At 30.8% G+C, this 18,090-nt stretch overlaps 1 protein-coding gene across 1 annotated transcript in view; it reads right to left on the bottom strand.

Moving 5' to 3' along the window:
* LOC129984069 (40S ribosomal protein S13) overlaps nt 1–18,090 on the bottom strand; it is a 327,741-nt gene that overhangs the window by 53,708 nt on the left and 255,943 nt on the right. The window lies entirely within an intron of this gene.

The following is an 18,090-nucleotide window of genomic DNA, read 5'->3' as shown; positions in this document are numbered from 1 at the left end:
ATTTTTTGCAGTTTCACAAAATGTTACAGAAGATTAAAAAAAAAAAGCTTTATTTCGTAATTTTGAACATTTTTCCAATTTCCTTCCACCTTTTCAAAAACCACATTCATGTCTTCGTGGTATCACCAATTTGAAGATAATTTTTTTTATATAATTAAACCTGATGACAAAAGAATCAATTCATCTCTCGTCATACATGTGCCGAACTTATATGACTTTTGGAATTTATTACATGACTTTGAATTTTGAATTCATTGTGAGAGAAAAAAAAACCTCACATCACAGTATTGGATAAAAAATATAGATGTTTGATGATATAAGCTGTTATGTTTTTCATGCAGCAACGGCATTGCGAGAATTAATTCCCTTATGTTTACTTATGGTCAATTTTAATTATTTGGCTGCCGTATATTGAACCTCAATTGTAAAAGAATTAATGAAAACAAATAAATATAGCACAAGTCAAATTGTTTCGTTTGAAAATGAGTTATATGACATTATATTAGTCTTGTATCGGCTTCGCCGTTGCTGCAAGGCAAACAGACCATACTGCTGGAGCCAGATAATAGAGAATCGCACACAAACGTTGCTCGCTGGTTATCTGATAATTGTCAAGTGAACGTACATTCATCTCATTATGTGAGTTTATGAGCGAAATGCTTGATGCTCGTTTTCGTCAAAAACTTTGTCTCAAAAAACATTCTAATCTGTAGTTTTGAGGAACCACTGCTTCTGTCTATAGTGTTAGAACCATGCATACATGGTTCCCCGTCGAAATTTTGTCGTATTCGCCAGATATATCTGGCAAAGAAAATGCTCGCCCAGAATCATATCTGCTGTTACAGTCATTTCTCTGATTGTTTTTCAGTTTACGAGCCCTCCACTCCCACTTAATGTCGAAGTACTTAGAAAAGATTCGTCTTTTCTAACAAACTGTAAAATTGCGGAATATACTTTACCGAAAAATGTAAGAAATCTTTCACGAATAATATCTTTAATTTGCACAAGTAATGACTTGTTCGAAGGTCTCATCTTCATCATCACAACCCAATAAAGTCTGACTTGATTTCTTTGAAAGAAAGTACTTGGATTTTATTCTCAAAGACTCTTCTCAGGGATTTAATACCTTGCGAAGGCTTTTCTACAAGTCATTCCTTATTAACCACAACTGAGAGAGCAAATTGTAACAAAACAAGTAATATATATATAAAAAAAAACGAAAGTCAATTCCTACTTAGGTCAAGAAAAAAATTATTTTGGTTACTTTTTATTAAATAATTACAATTATACATATGACAGAATTACAATATTAAGTGGCAAAATAGAGCTTGACGACCATTTGGTGGCATGGCGACATATTTGGCCACTTTGGAGACCAAAGAGAAATTACTGGACAAATTTAATTAATTAATTAATATTTGAAAAAAACTATATTAATATCAAGTGACATCCATTACAAGTTAAAAAAATGTATTTGAACTTGAATGGATGAATAAAAAGTATTTTATTAACGACTGAAAATTTGAAGATATATATATATATATATATATATATATATATATATATATATATATATATATATATATATATATATATATATATATATATATATATATATATATATATATATATATATATATATATATATATATATAAGGTGAGTGTGAACTAATAGTAGGAATTGAAAAACATAGTGTAATCATAATTTTAAGTCCAAATGTATGTTGGCATAAGAAATACAAAAACTAATTCGGAAAACCCATGATTTGAAGAAGTAGATTAAAAAAAAAAACTCAGGAATTTGAGAAAAAGACTACATTGTTTGGCTGGCATGTTTGTCCCAATTTTATCCAGATCTCTCAATGTATCTTCGCCAAGCAAAATTATTCAGTCTAAAGTGATTCTGAATGATATAAAATGACTTAAAGGAAACAAGTAGTTTTCAGTTGCATTTGTAAGAATAAGCTGTTCTATTCACTTACCTCTTGCTAGTATTGTGGGGTTTTTTTTCGGAACTACTTATATCAAAGTATTTAATGAATGATGGTTTGATTTTTAAACTACTTAATAAATAAATTATGTTTTTAGTCTCATTATAAAATTTAAAAATATATTTTCTTCATTAAGTTGTGAAAAACTTGGATCATCATACGGATCAAGGCAGTGATTAAAGAAATAAACCTTTACGTTGAAAGAGATAAGTTGACTCAAAAAGCTAAAAACATAAGCGTTGATTAAAATGTGTAAAAACTTATGAGAGCTAAAACTTTCGAAAAGCCTGTTGTTAAATATCTTGTCTGTGCGCTGAAATCATTGGCACTATTTTTACTTGGTTCAGTAACTTATTAGGGAAGCAAACACGATTTCTTTGGCAAAGTTGTTTCTGTTTACTGAAATCAATAACATGGGAATTATTAGAAGAAAATTGATTGTTTTTCTTTTAGTGCTTTCTTTAATTGGAGAATCTGCGTATTCATTGCCACCATCTTATACAAATTATGAAAAATATTGGAGTATCTGTTTATCTAATGCAGGCACTTTCGTTTAAATATTAGTATCCTTTTGACACTACCAATCATAGAATTATCTTCTTTTGTTGACTGAAGGGTATTGAACGAGACTCAGTATAAATCCTCCATTCTCTCAGTTGCTTTCGAAATACCGTCTCAATCATAAAAGCACTGGTCTTATCATTGCGCCATTCTTCTCAAATTATTTTATCATTAAAGACCACATCAGCTCGTCCAACCTTATAAACTCTGATCTGCCAGGCAGATTGTTATTGTTATTTTTTATCCAAGAAATTGCAATATTTCTCCGAGCTTTATATTATATATGTCGGGCAAGAAATATAAAAATGATTGGTAAGGTTTCAGAAGCGACAGTTAGCAATAATTGCTAGTCTGTAATTTAGGGAGACAATTAAAACAGCAATGCAAATAAAACATAAAACAACTTTACGCTAAAATGATACTACATATAAGATCTCATTTCGATATTGATATGAAAGCATGTTTGTTTCTGTAGAAAACAATTTCCTATTATATTTTGTAATAAAAAGACAAAAAGAATAACTGGAAAAGTGATTTTTATTGAAAATGCTATTACAGTTTCAAGACAAACATTGAACTTTTCCAAAACGTCTACTTTTTCTAATAAATAAATAATAATAATTTCTCATATATATATATAAATATTTTGCACTCACCTATTTCGCAACTTGTTTAGTGAATTTTTTTAACATTCATCCCAATGTAAAGACAATTCTAAGAATATTTTTGAACAGCCAGAAGTGCAAAGTAAAATGATCTCTGTTCACTGGAGACTGAAATCCGTTTTACCTTTCCCTATCAAAATGTCTTTGTTTCTTCGAATGAGATCAATATCTCGCTGTAAAGCCTCGATTCGATTTTCAAGGTCATTCTTCCGCTTGATTAGTACAGGGGTGTCTATTTTCAAGGGGAGTGTTAAATACCTTCTCAAAAGCTCCTTTAGATTTCTTACAAGACCCTGAAAGAAATTAAGCATTTTTGCATTTGCATGGAAAAATAAATAATTGGAATAAATAATTGAAATGATTGGAAAAATAAATAAAAAAAAACTAATTAAAGTTCCCAAATATATTTACTAAAGAACTGAAAAAATCTGGAAGAAGAAGAATTGTGATTTTTCAGCACGCACGTGTATTTTTAGTACATGATGGGAATTTACATCCATATTATATTTACTTTATTAATTCATTATGTTAAAATTCTTCTGATTAAATAAAATTTTCTTGGTATTTTATATATATATTACCCACCTTTGACGACTAGCTATTTCCCCAGGAAAAGCGTTAGTTTTTTACTTTCAATTAAATATTTTATGCATAACCTAATGTTCATGATTCCTCCAAGAAAGTATTTTTAAGCATCATATTAAGAAAATGTGTATTCTAAGAGAATTAAATTCCATGACGTCATAGTACTGTTAAAACCGTAGCTTTCAGAATTATCTAACTTTCCAAGTGTTATGATTTCACTTATTTTATTCCTCAATTGCTCGTTTCTAGAAATACTAGTTATATTTAAATTCGCACAATTATTAAATAATTATCGTGAAAAGATAATATTTTAAATTTTGAAATTGTACAAAATTCATTCTTGAACAATAATATTTTCGGAAATGAACTTGAAAAAATGCTATATTTTCGTTTAATATTTAAAAAAAAATTAAAAAAATGCTTTGAAATGTACATTCCCACCCACCAAGGCATACATGTGCCAAATTTGGTAAGTTTAGGTGTAACGGGCTGGCCTATACGGCGGTACAACACATATTCATCTTTCTTATTAGTGTGTGTGTGTGTGTGTGTGTGTGTGTGTGTGTGTGTGTGTGTGTGTGTGTGTGTGTAATTGTATAACAAAAATTTACTTCAATAGTACTGATACTTGCCAAAGTTGGGTGGTATATGAGATAGTATTTAATTTTTCTTACTTAATATTTTCTGCAATCGACAATGAATGTAAAAGATTAGCGTACGAATGGGGTGGATATACTTTTGGTATTTTTGTTCTTATGTAGTTGCTATATAACTGTGGTATTTGTTTATCAAGCCAGGGACTTGTATAGGTAATTAGTAAATGGATGTCACTGATCATAATTTGTTGCTGGTACTGCCCGCTTCCTTTTCGGTTTAATCTAATCTTAACCACTCCTTTTAAATATTCCACTCTTTTAAGACTATGGCTTTTGTTTAATAAAATGTCAGTTAATTTTATAAATTTTTCTTTCTTTCGAATCGCAATCAAGTCAAATATAAACTAATATCCTGCTGGTTTTGAAAAAAAATTCTAAACAGAAGAAATAATGAATTCGAAAAGACTCCACATGCTTCTTCTCTAGTTAAGTAAACCGTTTATCATAATTAATATTGTAAAAAGTTTATGAGTAAAGTCTTATAAACCCCAATCATTACTCATTTGACCAAGCCACAGTTTTCTAGTCATCAAAGTTCCAACCGATATAGTCAGGAGCCCAGGAGAGGCGCTGCAGTCGATGTTGTGATTCTAGTACTTTCGAGTTGGTCTTCTGCTGCCATATCTATCTTCTTCCATTAAAGTCAATTTTCTCTGCATTGCCGTAACGGCAAATATTCCGGCGGTTATTTCACACAGTATAGCTTATCTGTTAATACTGATAATTCTACACTCACGTCACTGGTCTCAGTTATTAAGAGAAAGCGGTCGGCCACTGGGTTGTCCATGGTGGAAGGCTATACCTGAAGTTAGATATTCTTGGCACACTCTTGACACTTCGGATTTCGGAAGGGTGAATTTTCCTAATGGCTTCCGAAATAGGATGTTCAATCCGTCTAACTCAATTAACATTCCGTGTTCAAAGCTTTTAATCCCCTTATGGAGGCTATAATCACATTAGAAACCTTTTCTCATGAATTCCTTGAAAACGAATGAAAGCCCTACCAATGCATTGCCCATTTATGCAGTCTACATGAAACAATTGCCATCTGTATATTTGTGTATTGCTATTCTATGACTTTTATCACCTCAGTGTAAATTTTTCAAGCGATAGATCGCGAATGTAATGATATAAATAATTTCAATTCTAACATACAAAATAGAAATCAATATATTTTACAATTATCTGAGGTCACCCTCTGTATGGAGAGTATTTTAATTGTTAGCAAATATTTCCCAAACTTGGCGATGAAACTCTACCGTAATCTTTATTTAGCAAATGTTTCAGACAGGCGAAGGCTTAAATCACATTAGCTTTCTATATATGGAATCATACTTCCAAAATTTTTTGCTTCGACTCCATGCTGAGGCTTTGAAGTTCCCCTTGCGTATGCTTGGCGGTAATGAAATCTTCTTTCGAAAGTCTTAAATGTTGCTTGTTTTTCACGATATATGAAGGTACTTCGACAAAATCCTGCAAAAAAATTCTATTAATATCCCCTTTTCATTAAGAAGCGAACTAAAAGTCAACTTTTTGTCGTAAAAATTAAACTGCAATATTTTGTAAAGTATTGTGGGACATTTCTCTTATAAATAGCGATGTGTCTTTATTTACAATACAGTAACTCAAGGAAGAGTAATAGTCGTTTCATTATTTTTTTTTCCAAGGAAGTAAATTATTTTTTGCTAATAATTTAACATCTTTACAAAAAAAAGTGGTAAATAAGTAGTTAAGTACTTAGTGACCAGTTTATTTCCTACAAACACAAACAAGGTATTTACTAAAAACTATCGGAGAAACTAAAAAGAAAGTTTTGGTCTCATGAAAACTTTATTGCATATTCTTTAATAAAGGTGAATTCGTGTTTTAAATGGGGTGGGGAGTTCCCAATACTTTAAATTTTAAGATGAGGTAAACAAAAATTTTATCGAGTGCTTTGTTCGAAAGTTATGATGGAAATTTTCTGTTCCTCGATTCATTCCCTTTGTTCCTCGATTCATTCAATAAACCCTATTAGGTTGTACGAAAGAATATGTGTGTCGAATTTCATTTGATTCCATCAAAGAATGTAAAGGTTAAAACATATTTTCAAACAAACAAATAATTTTTTTAAAAATTTACATGTATAAACTGTAGTGTATTATATTTTCTAAATCGTTTTAAAAGACTTTCTGAAATGAATATTTATTTATTTACTTCATTATATGACTTCAGAATTAGTACCTCTTCCTAATTTCGTAATATTGTAATGCAGACATCTTTTTCTATTTAATATTTGCAACAATACACTGTTATATTTCTCCATAAAGTATTTTATCACAGGTTTATCTGCTATTTCTGAAGACAAAAGTATCAAAATGTTGGGTATTTCTAATTCTGAAGTGACTATCGTTACGATTAAAATCATGTTTTTCATCATTAAATTATGAATGAACGAAATGAAATTTCATCATTTCATCATTATCATTTCATTAAAAATCATCAGTTTTTTAAAAAGTTTTTCGGTAACTAAGTTGCCAAACGTTCCCCTTGCACATACTAATATTCTTATTGTCAAATTTCAATAAGCGAAAATGCAGTTGAATTTTATTTTTATTCAGCTTTTTCTGTAAATACCAAGTTTCTGAAGCGATGAATAAATAATAAGGAGCATTAGAAAGTTAATAAGAACAAGGTTTCTAAAATATTGTAGGTCTAGGATGGGGTGAATACGGATCACGAGATATTCGTTGTCACGGAACTTAATGTTCCTGGAGAAAGAAAGCTCTTGCCAAATTATCCAGGAATGAAACATAGAATCGCATTTGGGATAGAATTCATATCTCTGCCACAGAAATATTGAATGTTATTACTCTCACCTATTGTTTCATATATAAAAATTAAATTCAAATCGTGATCAATTTATCACTTCCTAATTACTTTAATTACTCCTTGATTACTTTATTTTTATGCGCCGCCTGGCCATACTTTGCAGCTTTTCTTAACAGTTCATTTTCTGCTCTTGTCCCAATTTTTATTGATTGCTAAGATAGTCGCTTTTTCGTTTTGCGATTTCTGAAAACATAACAATATAATCGAATGAAACCTGTATTTTAGAATATTTCGGCACCCATCCAGACTCATCCAGAGAGAATGCTTTTTCTCTGCTGCTGCCAACCATTTTCGGTGTCGGAATCATCGGCGGATGCTTCACAGCTTCCACTATATTTTCTTCAACGAAATTCCTTCTCCCATTTTGCACCAGGGTAAGAGGCATCACGTGCGGCTTAGGAATGGGAGGACTGTCCTTGCCGTTCTTTATTCTGCATAAACATGTCACAGGCTTCATCATATCTAAAGAGGATTAGGATTTTTTTCTCTTATAAACGCAAGTTTCTGATAATGTTATTACTCACTAAAGTGAGTTAGAAGAGAGCACATTTTATTACATGTTAGTAAAAATGAAAATTTGTAATTGATTTACCCTTTTACTTCCTTACGTTCTCAAATATTCAAATTTTGATCATTGTTTTTGATGGGGAATACTGTTTCAACATTTAACTATCAAATAATTGACTCATTAACACAAGCTGTTTAATAAAGATGGATTATAATTTTAAAATAGTTTTCAAAGGCTGGAAAAATTGCGGAAATGACTTTGAAGCACCTGTCAAAAAAAGGCTTTCAGTGTGCGTTTGAAGAATGAAAAAATGGGTGGGATAAATAAATGCATCACATGCAGTAGGCCACATCTTGAGAAAGACATCAAAATTCAGAAGACATATACCGGTCATTATTTTTTATTCATGTATGACCATTCGAAACATTAAATAGCTTATATACTTAAATGTTGATTCTATATGAGTGGTGCTATCTTTCGGTAAGTTTGTGAAAACACAAATAAAAGTGTGTTTTTAAAAGCATTTTTAAAAAATTTTTTTATGTCATTTTAAATTGGTTTTGTCTGATTTATTATGTCCTATTTGTGCTGTTCTGCACAGTATTTAATGACTTGTTTGTTATATTTGCATCATTTATATCTTTGAATACTATGAATATATATAATAAGAATCGAAGACCATTTTCTGCGTTAAATAAGGATCTTAAAAATAGAAGATACTTTAAGAAGCTTTGGACATGAAAACAAAATCATTCAATATCAGTAACAAAACAGAAATGGCCGATGTGGTGTTTTGATTCCTTATGAATTGTTACTTTCAAATGATAGAATTTCAAATTTATAGTTGCATTTCGAATTTGAATAAAACTGTTTTCCTTTCATCACAAAGTGGAATAAAGCTTTGTTTTTAAAATGAAATTTGTTTCATTTCTAGAAGATTCACAAACTTTAAATAGAAGTGAAAGGGATGCCATTATTCCCCACGGTTGCTGATTTTAAGTTCTTATGAAGTGTCATTTTCATCTCCCGCTTCATTTTATAAGACGAAAACATTTAAAGAATCCATCTTTGAAACGCACCATGAAACAAACGCCTGTTAAAACATATTTTGGAATTTTAATATATTGTGAATTTAATAAAAGGTGAATTGCTTGTTTATTCGATCTCACGTCGACAGGAGCGTTCTACTCTCACTTTTCTCTTACACCTTCTTTTAGATTCTTCTTCTGCTTTCCCTGAACATATAAAGGACATAGAGTGACAAAGGAAGCAGGCAAACTCGCGAAATTCACAGCACGTCTTGAGAAGCTAGTCCTCCCCCCCCCTCCTCCCATCACGCCATGGAACTAAATACATAGTTCTCCTTCTTACCATTCAGTTCCAAATTTTAACACATGTCTAAAATTTTCATCGCAGATACCAAATACTTAATCGCAAATACCTTGGCATTTCGAATTTCACACGTCTAAGTCATTCCATTTTTGAATAAAATAAGAAAATACGAATAAACATGCTAACTGATAGTCCCCCCTTCGTCGAATTTCATCCAGATACACGTCTACATAATAGATGATAAAATTGTATGCAGAATTTCATTTATCTAATTATTTGTCTTGTTCATTATCTAGTTTGAATTGTCTTGTTCACATACGCTAGATTTCTCTTTAACGGATTTCGTCCAAAAGTTGTTATAAATCCAAAATTTTGGTATCAAGTTCATATTCCAAAAATGTGTCTTTCCAGCTTGTGCATTGAATTACAGTGCTCACAGACAGACAAACCAAATTCCAAAAAGGCTTCAAATATTGAGGTTTTTATTTTTTATATTCACAAACTGGCTACTCCGACCCACTGGAAGGCGCACTGAAAAACTTGAATGACGGACCGTCGCAACAGCAACACTGGCGGGAACTGAGATTGAGCCCTAAGGGCCATCATAGGCCACGGTACAACCCTTCCCTCAAAAAATAAGTCCCTCATCAATGGGAGGAGCCAGATATCCCACACCTAGGCCGGGATAGCCTGGTTGGTAGAGCGATGAATTCGCGTCCCTTAGGTTGCGAGTTCGAACCTCGCCTGCCGAAGATTGGTGGATGACGGGCGTATAAATCTGTCGTGGCCACAAAGTCCTCCATGTCGAAAGTACTACCACTGGGGGTAGTGGATCAGGGGTGATCGTTCTCTGATTCAGGTCTAAATTGTGATCTGTGAATGAAATCCGCCCCGTAAAAAGAGTTGTGACGTGTGTGTAGCTAAGTCGTTCTTTTGGCCCTAGATGGCGCTACTATTTAAACAAGAGACACGCGCCCCCGCCGGCTTAAAATCGCTGTCTTCGTTACAGCGGGCTTGTCCATGGCAAGTGCCATAAGAAACAACGAGACAACAACAGATCCCCACCTTTTCGTGTATCCACAGTGGTGGCGAGAACTAAGCACCTTACTGCAAGCTTCTCTTCCTCAATCACAAGGTGCCCTCCCGTGAGACGATTTTCTTTGATAAATACAGTATTTTCTTTTTGTATATATACTTCATGTAAGAGAAAGTAAAAATATAGCACGGCAGCAATTGATTAAAAAATTTTAATGCAAACCAAAACTTTTTATCCTTTCGTCCTTTCCAACCGCCAATCTATACATAGAAGTAATAAGTAAGCAGAATAAACAATTACAGCTGTAACGCATTTCACAAATAACATTTTTAGCCACCATTAGTAAGGGATCATTTTAAATACTGAAATTCATTATGTCATAAAACGTTTATTATAGAGGCCGCAGACTTTTGAATGTAACAACATAAAAACGAACGTTACCTGTTCTTGTTTTCTTCGAGTACTTCCTCAAATATTCTTGAGGAGAATTTAAAGGCACGTGAGGATATCCCATTGTTTTGGGAATTGAAGATTTAGAGGCACTGTACTGTTCGTTCGTCGATGCATGTTGCTTCGATTGATATCTGCGACAGAATTTGATTGATAAAAACTTATCCAAAAAGAAATTACTGATTATAAATTGACAGTGAAAATAATTTATTAAATTCAGCAAACTGTAAATATTTGATGATGAATAAAATATGTAGAAAATAATCTGCTTAAGACATTGCTTAGTTTTGGAAATTGTTTCATAATTTCAGCTCATTGGAAATGAACTTTTCATTACAAAAATGTGGCAATCTGAATTTTTATTTTTAACTTTTGTAAAGTTCACTTTAAAATTCTTATTTTCAAGTCTTTATTCCGTTTTTGAAGATGTAAACACTGCATAAAATGCATTGACCTCGCTTGTAAAGCCTTGATTGTTAAATTATTTACTACTCAACGCAAATGTATTGTTATGAATTGCAATTTATAAAGTATTATCAATGCTACACATTGATAATACAAAATGACGTTTAAGTAAAAGTTATAAATTTTTATTCTAATGCATATTTATTTTATTTTTCCATCTTTTTATTTTATTTGTCTTCTTTCAAGTCTGTTATGAGGGAATTTCGTAATCAATTTTTTCTTACTTTTTGATGAGCATGTATTTTAAAATTTTGTACACTTTAGCAATCTCGATGATCGTACATTATTTTAATTATTTAATTATCAAATATTGTATTTCAAAAAATTGATTTCAAATTCTTTAATAAACCCGATAATACATAATGAACTAAACACTAACAAGTAGAAAACATTTGAAATATTCTTTTTTTTAAGATACCATAAAAACGATGTTTTTAAAAAATTATGTCAGATTTATCATAAAAAATGTTACTTTCTCGTGCTGAATTTTGATTATTCAACTATGAAATGGCCGTCGTGTTTCAAAGGAAACTAACAATTGATAGATGCTCATGACCTCTAAACCGTTTATGTTGCTGGCCTGTCATTCAAACTGTCTTCACTGTTTCATCCAATATTTAATGAAATGCTCGTTTTACCATCGTTTGAAGTTAAAGAAGAAGATTTCTTTTAATATTTGTGTTACATAAAAGGCGATGATGTCACAATATTGGGAAACTAAGAAGATAGACGGACGCCTATTTACATTTTTAATAGCTCTATGATATTGTAGCAGGTCTTCTTTAGATAGATTTATGTGCATAATAAACAGATGAAAGTCAATTACAATAAATGAACTTAGATGTCTGGCAATTTGAAGGAATCATGGATATGAAGTTATATATAAAAGATTTAACTAAAAATAAAAAAAACCGACATTCGGGCGAACTAACTGATTGTCAAAGGTGACTAATGTTGACCAACGCAAACATCGTTCTAGTTACAATCTAACAATTTACCAAAACCTTTTCCACTCCATAAGCTTTCGAATGCTCTTAAAATTTTCTGTATTTGCATGGTTAATGGAAATATATTAATGTAAAGTACACTAGATGCAAATTTATTTTGTGAACGAAATCGATAAATTTACAGATAATATGGTATACTTAAATTTTACTGGACACAGGTAAAACTTTTTACTGTTAATTAACATTCTAATCTTTATGTTCTTGAAAACAAAAGTTTGTTTTATATTAATGCTTTTTTAAAACCAAAAACTCTGTTATTAAGAACAAAAAGTAATCAAAATTTTAGCCTGTTTTGAATAACTAAAAATTTGTTAAATTTGAGTAAAACGTTTTTGGGAACTACTATGACAATATTATATATATTTAAAAAATATTATCTATTTCAAGTTTCGATTTCATCAATTTGAGTTCCCAAAAAAAGGTTTCTTTATACATACTAATGTACATACGTATTATGCTGCACATTTACATCAATCTATATCAATAAATGAGCAATAAAATTGTCTCTGACTTTTTATAATACCGCTCGAACTAAAACTGTTGACAGGAAGAGCATCTATCAATAATATTGTCGGAGAGAAAATTATCGATACTAATGTCAAAATCAGTTTATCTCCATAGTGCTATCAACAATTCGAGAAAACTATCTACTGTGGTATTGAAATATCGTAGAATAAAGAACATTAACTTGAAATTTTAATTAATGTCTTCATCGAGCATTTAAAATCTAAAATCTCTAAAATTCTGCTAAAGAGTATTCTGTTACTGCCAATACTGCCAATAGACTGAGTTATCGCCAAAAAGATTTCTAATATTGTACTGTTAGAGATAGCCTGCTTTTGCCAATCTTGTTGAATTATAGGTCTCTAATTTCCATTATAGGTTCCTTCAGCAAGCATTATGCAGCTTATTAATTTTACATCATATCGTTTGTTTGGGGGTTTATTTGTAAATTTTGTTGTCATGTGGACAGTGGCAGCAAGAATTGGTAGCAAAACAAAGGAGCAATTAATTATCTTGATATTTGCTTGACGAATGGAGGAAGAATTGCCGATACCACATATCGACTATAACCCTAAATTTAGGAGAATTTTTTTTAATGCTGTGGTTATTTTTTTGTGTGTGTGACATTTGAATGTTACATAACTAAAGGAGGTAGGACTTTTAAAAGAATCTTGAAGAAAAAAGAAGATAAATATGAAATTTCTTGCATTAAGAAGAAGGTATTGCTGTCAAATTTACATGCTTCTAAGAGATAACTCGCCAAATTTTATAAATCAAAGATGATTGAACAATTTATCAATCGTCGAAAGTGTTATTTTTGAGAAGGAAGTGTGAAATGTCCAGTAGATTTAAAGCACAGCGGCCAAACTTGATTAATTCAAGTAATCATTCTCAAAATTTGAAATTAGATTTAATGCAATTAAAAGTCTATTAAAAATCTATCAGTCTATCTCTACACACACGCACAAAGATGTGTGTGTGTGTGCAATGATAATTTAAATCTAATTTAAACTTAATTAATTTCTTAACTTTTAGCTCAATTTAGAACATATTAATTTCATTCTAAAATATTCTCTTATTTCCTGATCCCATTCCACTTTTCCTACTTAGTTAAAAATTAAGAAATTTAATTTAACTTTGTGAAAATGCTTTCGTCAGCGGTTCCCACACTCTGTGGGAAGAGATAGAAAAGTGTCTTGCAAGTACATTTTTTTAAAAGATCCCAGTGTTTCCCTTATCAGAATCGACATGTGTGAGAAAGAAATCTTTATCGGAATCTTAATAATACATAAGCACTGTAGAAAAAAATATTTTACCTCTGAATATCTCATGGTATATAAGACCAGTGATAATTTATTTCAATCTTCCTCCCTTTTTTGCTATATATATATATATATATATATATATATATATATATATATATATATATATATATATATATATATATATATATATATATATATATATATATATATATAATACTAATGGCTACAATCCCCTTAGGAAAAAAGATAATAAAAAATATAATTGGCGAGAATATTCAAATTTTAATTACGATCTATTACTATTACCGTACAATCTTTGGCGATTTTTTTTATGCCGCTTAGTTGCTTGCATACGGTTAAAGCGTCAATATTAGCAAAAATTAAAACTACTTTTCTTGCAGTATTATACCATTTCATTACGCACAACAATTTAAATTTTACCTGTGTGATTTTTCACCTTGATTGTTTTTGGACATTCCAGGATCAATTAAGTTATATATATCTTCCAATAGATAAAGACGGTCTCCGATCTCGGAAAAGCAATCATCTCATTAACTATTCATATCCTCTGCTTTCGACATTCACCTGAAAACTAGCCTAGATATTGAATTTACAAAAAGTGCTTCTTGATAACGATTCATCTGTTGCCATTATTAAATAGGTAAAACGATAAAAGAAACAAAATAGAAATTAGATTACATATTTCTCGTGTCGACTCAATTTTTTGAACTTTAGATTATTCTTTTTCTCTTTTTTTCTGGTCTAACATCAATATTAAATGTGTAAATAAAATATTGATTAATACCGTTTTTTTCTCACAATATTTCTTAAAATAGACAGTGAATTCGTTAAAGATTTTCTCAATGTAGTTTCATGGAGAGATAACTGCTAATATTTCATTAGTATGGGGTTTTCCCTTCTTTGGCAAAAGAAATGATGTATGAGTAGGTGTTAAAGCTCCATGATTTTATTGGGTCATTTCACCATATAAAATACATTTGTGATATGGTTTAGAAATACAAAATAACGCCAAATTTTTCTGATTTTATTTATTTTCATTTAAAAAATAGAAAATATTATTATTATTTTATTCTCAACAATAAAGTTAATTTTGGCTGGGAGCTAATTGCACGTGTGACCGACGAGACTTTCATTTCGAAGGTTTTTTTAAGTGAATATTTGGCATAATGATGCTTGATTTTTCAAATTTGCAGTCTTTGGCAATAAGCTTTCCCTCCCAGAAAATGGGCCTTTTAGGCTGTTAAACTATTAGTATAAAATGTATTCTTTTTAAAATTATCTGTTATTTATGTGACAAGAATGAAAAAATATGAAGTTAAATGAAATTAATCTATTATTCTGTCAGAAAATTAAAACGCGTATATTCTACGTCATAAAAATGGAAATGGAAATTCTTTCTACAGAGTTAGTGTTCAAAGGAAGCATTTTTTAAATCTTTATTCGAGCCCTGTCAGAAATGCAAAATTGAATGTTTTTAGATGGATGGGTTGAAATTTGATTGTGTATGAAATTAGATTAAAATCATTAAAAATAAAGAAAAATTCAATATCAATCAAATTATAAATATCAATAAAAATATAATTTTAATATAATATAATAAATAATATAATAAAATATAATAATATAATAAAATATAATAATATAATAAAATATAATAATATAATAAAATATAATAATATAATAAAAATATAATTTTATCAATCAAAATATAATTTTAAGATTTGATGGCTTATAAGCTTCACCAGAATGGAAACATCATTTTTGTGAGATACTAGTTTGGGAAAATACGAAGATCTCTTTACGTAAACAAGATATACCAATCCGACGAAGCTTAAAACCGTTATCGTGCGTGATTAAACTTTTTGCTTGAAATTTATTTCTAATATCTTGATTTCTTTTATATTTTCTTTCCTTTATCTGAATGTAGTTTCGGCGCTATGGCCAAGTATTTTTAAAGCTTACTAAAATATATTTAAGTTCCATTAATAAACTAAAAAAAGCATTGAATGAAGTCCAGCTATAGAGAATGTCCTATGAGTAACGTTAACCATTTATATGTCTCATTATTGTACCTGTGGTGACGCTTTATAAGCCAGATAACAGCTACGAGATCTACGAGACACGAGAAATTTCTTTTGTCTTGTGGTCATGTTACTCGGCTACGAACCCAAAGGTGGCGAGTTCGATCCCCGCCTATTGCCAATAACAACATTGGTGACCCGGTGACGAAAATACGCAAACTTCATACAGCTGTTGTGGCGCCCTCTACCAGAAATGAATAAATGAAAAAAAAGCTGATAAATAATCAGCCAATAAAAAAATGCAGCTGATAAATAATCAGCCAATAAATAAATGAAGCTGATAAATAATCAGTCAATATAAAAAAATGGATAAGGCGAAACTGCCACTATATCATCACTAACAACAGGACAAAATATCGTTCGTCTCACCTCCGACGCACTGGAGTGGGAGTAATGTGGTGACGCTCCATAAGCCAGATAACAGCTACGAGACATGAGAAATTTCTTTAGTCTTGTGGTCATGTTACTCGGCTACGAACTCAAAGGTTGCGAGTTCGATCCTCGCTTGTCGATAATAACAACATACCTCACTACTGCCATTCAGTAATGAATAGTTATAAACACTTCAATGCCACATTTTTCAGCGTTACATACATATAAGTTATTAAACAGTGAGTTATAGTTACTCATTTCAAAATCCAAATACATATCGATTGAAATTCATACTGATTGCAGGATTAATCAGAGATCTGCTGCAGTTCATTTAGCCCCCTTATATATAATTACATAAATTCAATTTTTATTTCTGAAGCTTTTTGTAACCTGCTATATATAATCAACGATCTTTTGTTTTAATGGTAATGGGGATACAGATATAAATCACATAAATAAGGAGTATGTTTTAGGAACACCAGCATGCTTACAATTCAAAAAAATTAATATAGCGTTTCATTTCTCAAGTTAAATCCTGGGAATTATTCTTCGTCCAATGCCATTGAGCCAATCTTTCTCCGTCTTATTTCTTTCCGGAACTATTTGGAGCAGCTCCTTTTCGCCATCAAAAGGATTCGAAATCTTCGTTTGAGATTTCAGAAAGTGCTCATTAAGAGAGAAGTGGAGGAAACCTCATTTATAATCGCTCCTACAAAGGGATCCAATTAATTTCCTCCAAATTAATTAACAGCGAGCCTTTTATTTCAATGAAATGAAAATGAATCTTTGGATGCTCCGGGCAACCGAAATGTGCCTCTGGGGTCGAAACACTCATCTGTTCGGGGATAATAATGCTATATGCGTATATCGTTTGCAAGAATAGGTAGGTGTAAAACGTATGACATTTTGCCAAATTTTCGAATTTCTGAACTAATTGATTGTAATGAATACAATCCTGATTGCATGAATAGAATTGGAATTTAAATGAGATGGATGCATAGAATATTAAACGTAAGTGCCATAGATTGATTATTTCGAGTTTTAAAAGTCGAATGAAAGTGAAGAGCAGAATTTTAGTTGCAAGGGTAGATCACTCTTTAGCTCAGAAGTAACGAAAGTGTGCACAGAATTTTGTGTAGTAGGCACGGTATCTGAGATGTCTGAATTTTGGAATGTTTGAGTAGAACATAGCTAGAATATCTTAAAAAAATATCTTTTACATTACATATTTGATACAATTAATACAAGAAAAAATACATTTTAATAAACGCATTAATAATAAAAGTGATTAAATATTGTTGAGAGATGGATATAAATAGAAAATCTATAATTCCCAGTATTAACAATTAATGGCAGTGTCACAAAAATAAATTTTTATTAATAAGCAGTCAACAAAACCCCTTTCCGCGCAATATTTTGTCATTCGAAATAACGGTTTTTAGTACTTTTTTGGATTATAATAAAATATCTTGAATGAAATTTTTTTTTTCATTCCTAAAATCTGGCCTGTCCGAATGAGTCAGCTGAAGATTTGTTTATGGTCTTACAAAGGTACACTCAAATAAATTTTGTTTCCGAAAAATGTTCTAATTTAAGAAAAAATTATTGGTTATATTAGGACAAAATGTAGGAAACATCCTTGAACTTTGTTATCCTTTTACTTTTTAGACTCTAAATGTTGTTCATTGTCATAAAAAATACGCAATAATATTTTAGATCT

This window comes from Argiope bruennichi, chromosome 9, assembly GCF_947563725.1.
Source record: "Argiope bruennichi chromosome 9, qqArgBrue1.1, whole genome shotgun sequence".
Lineage (NCBI taxonomy): Eukaryota > Metazoa > Arthropoda > Arachnida > Araneae > Araneidae > Argiope > Argiope bruennichi.
This window is presented reverse-complemented; position numbering and strand designations above follow the sequence as displayed.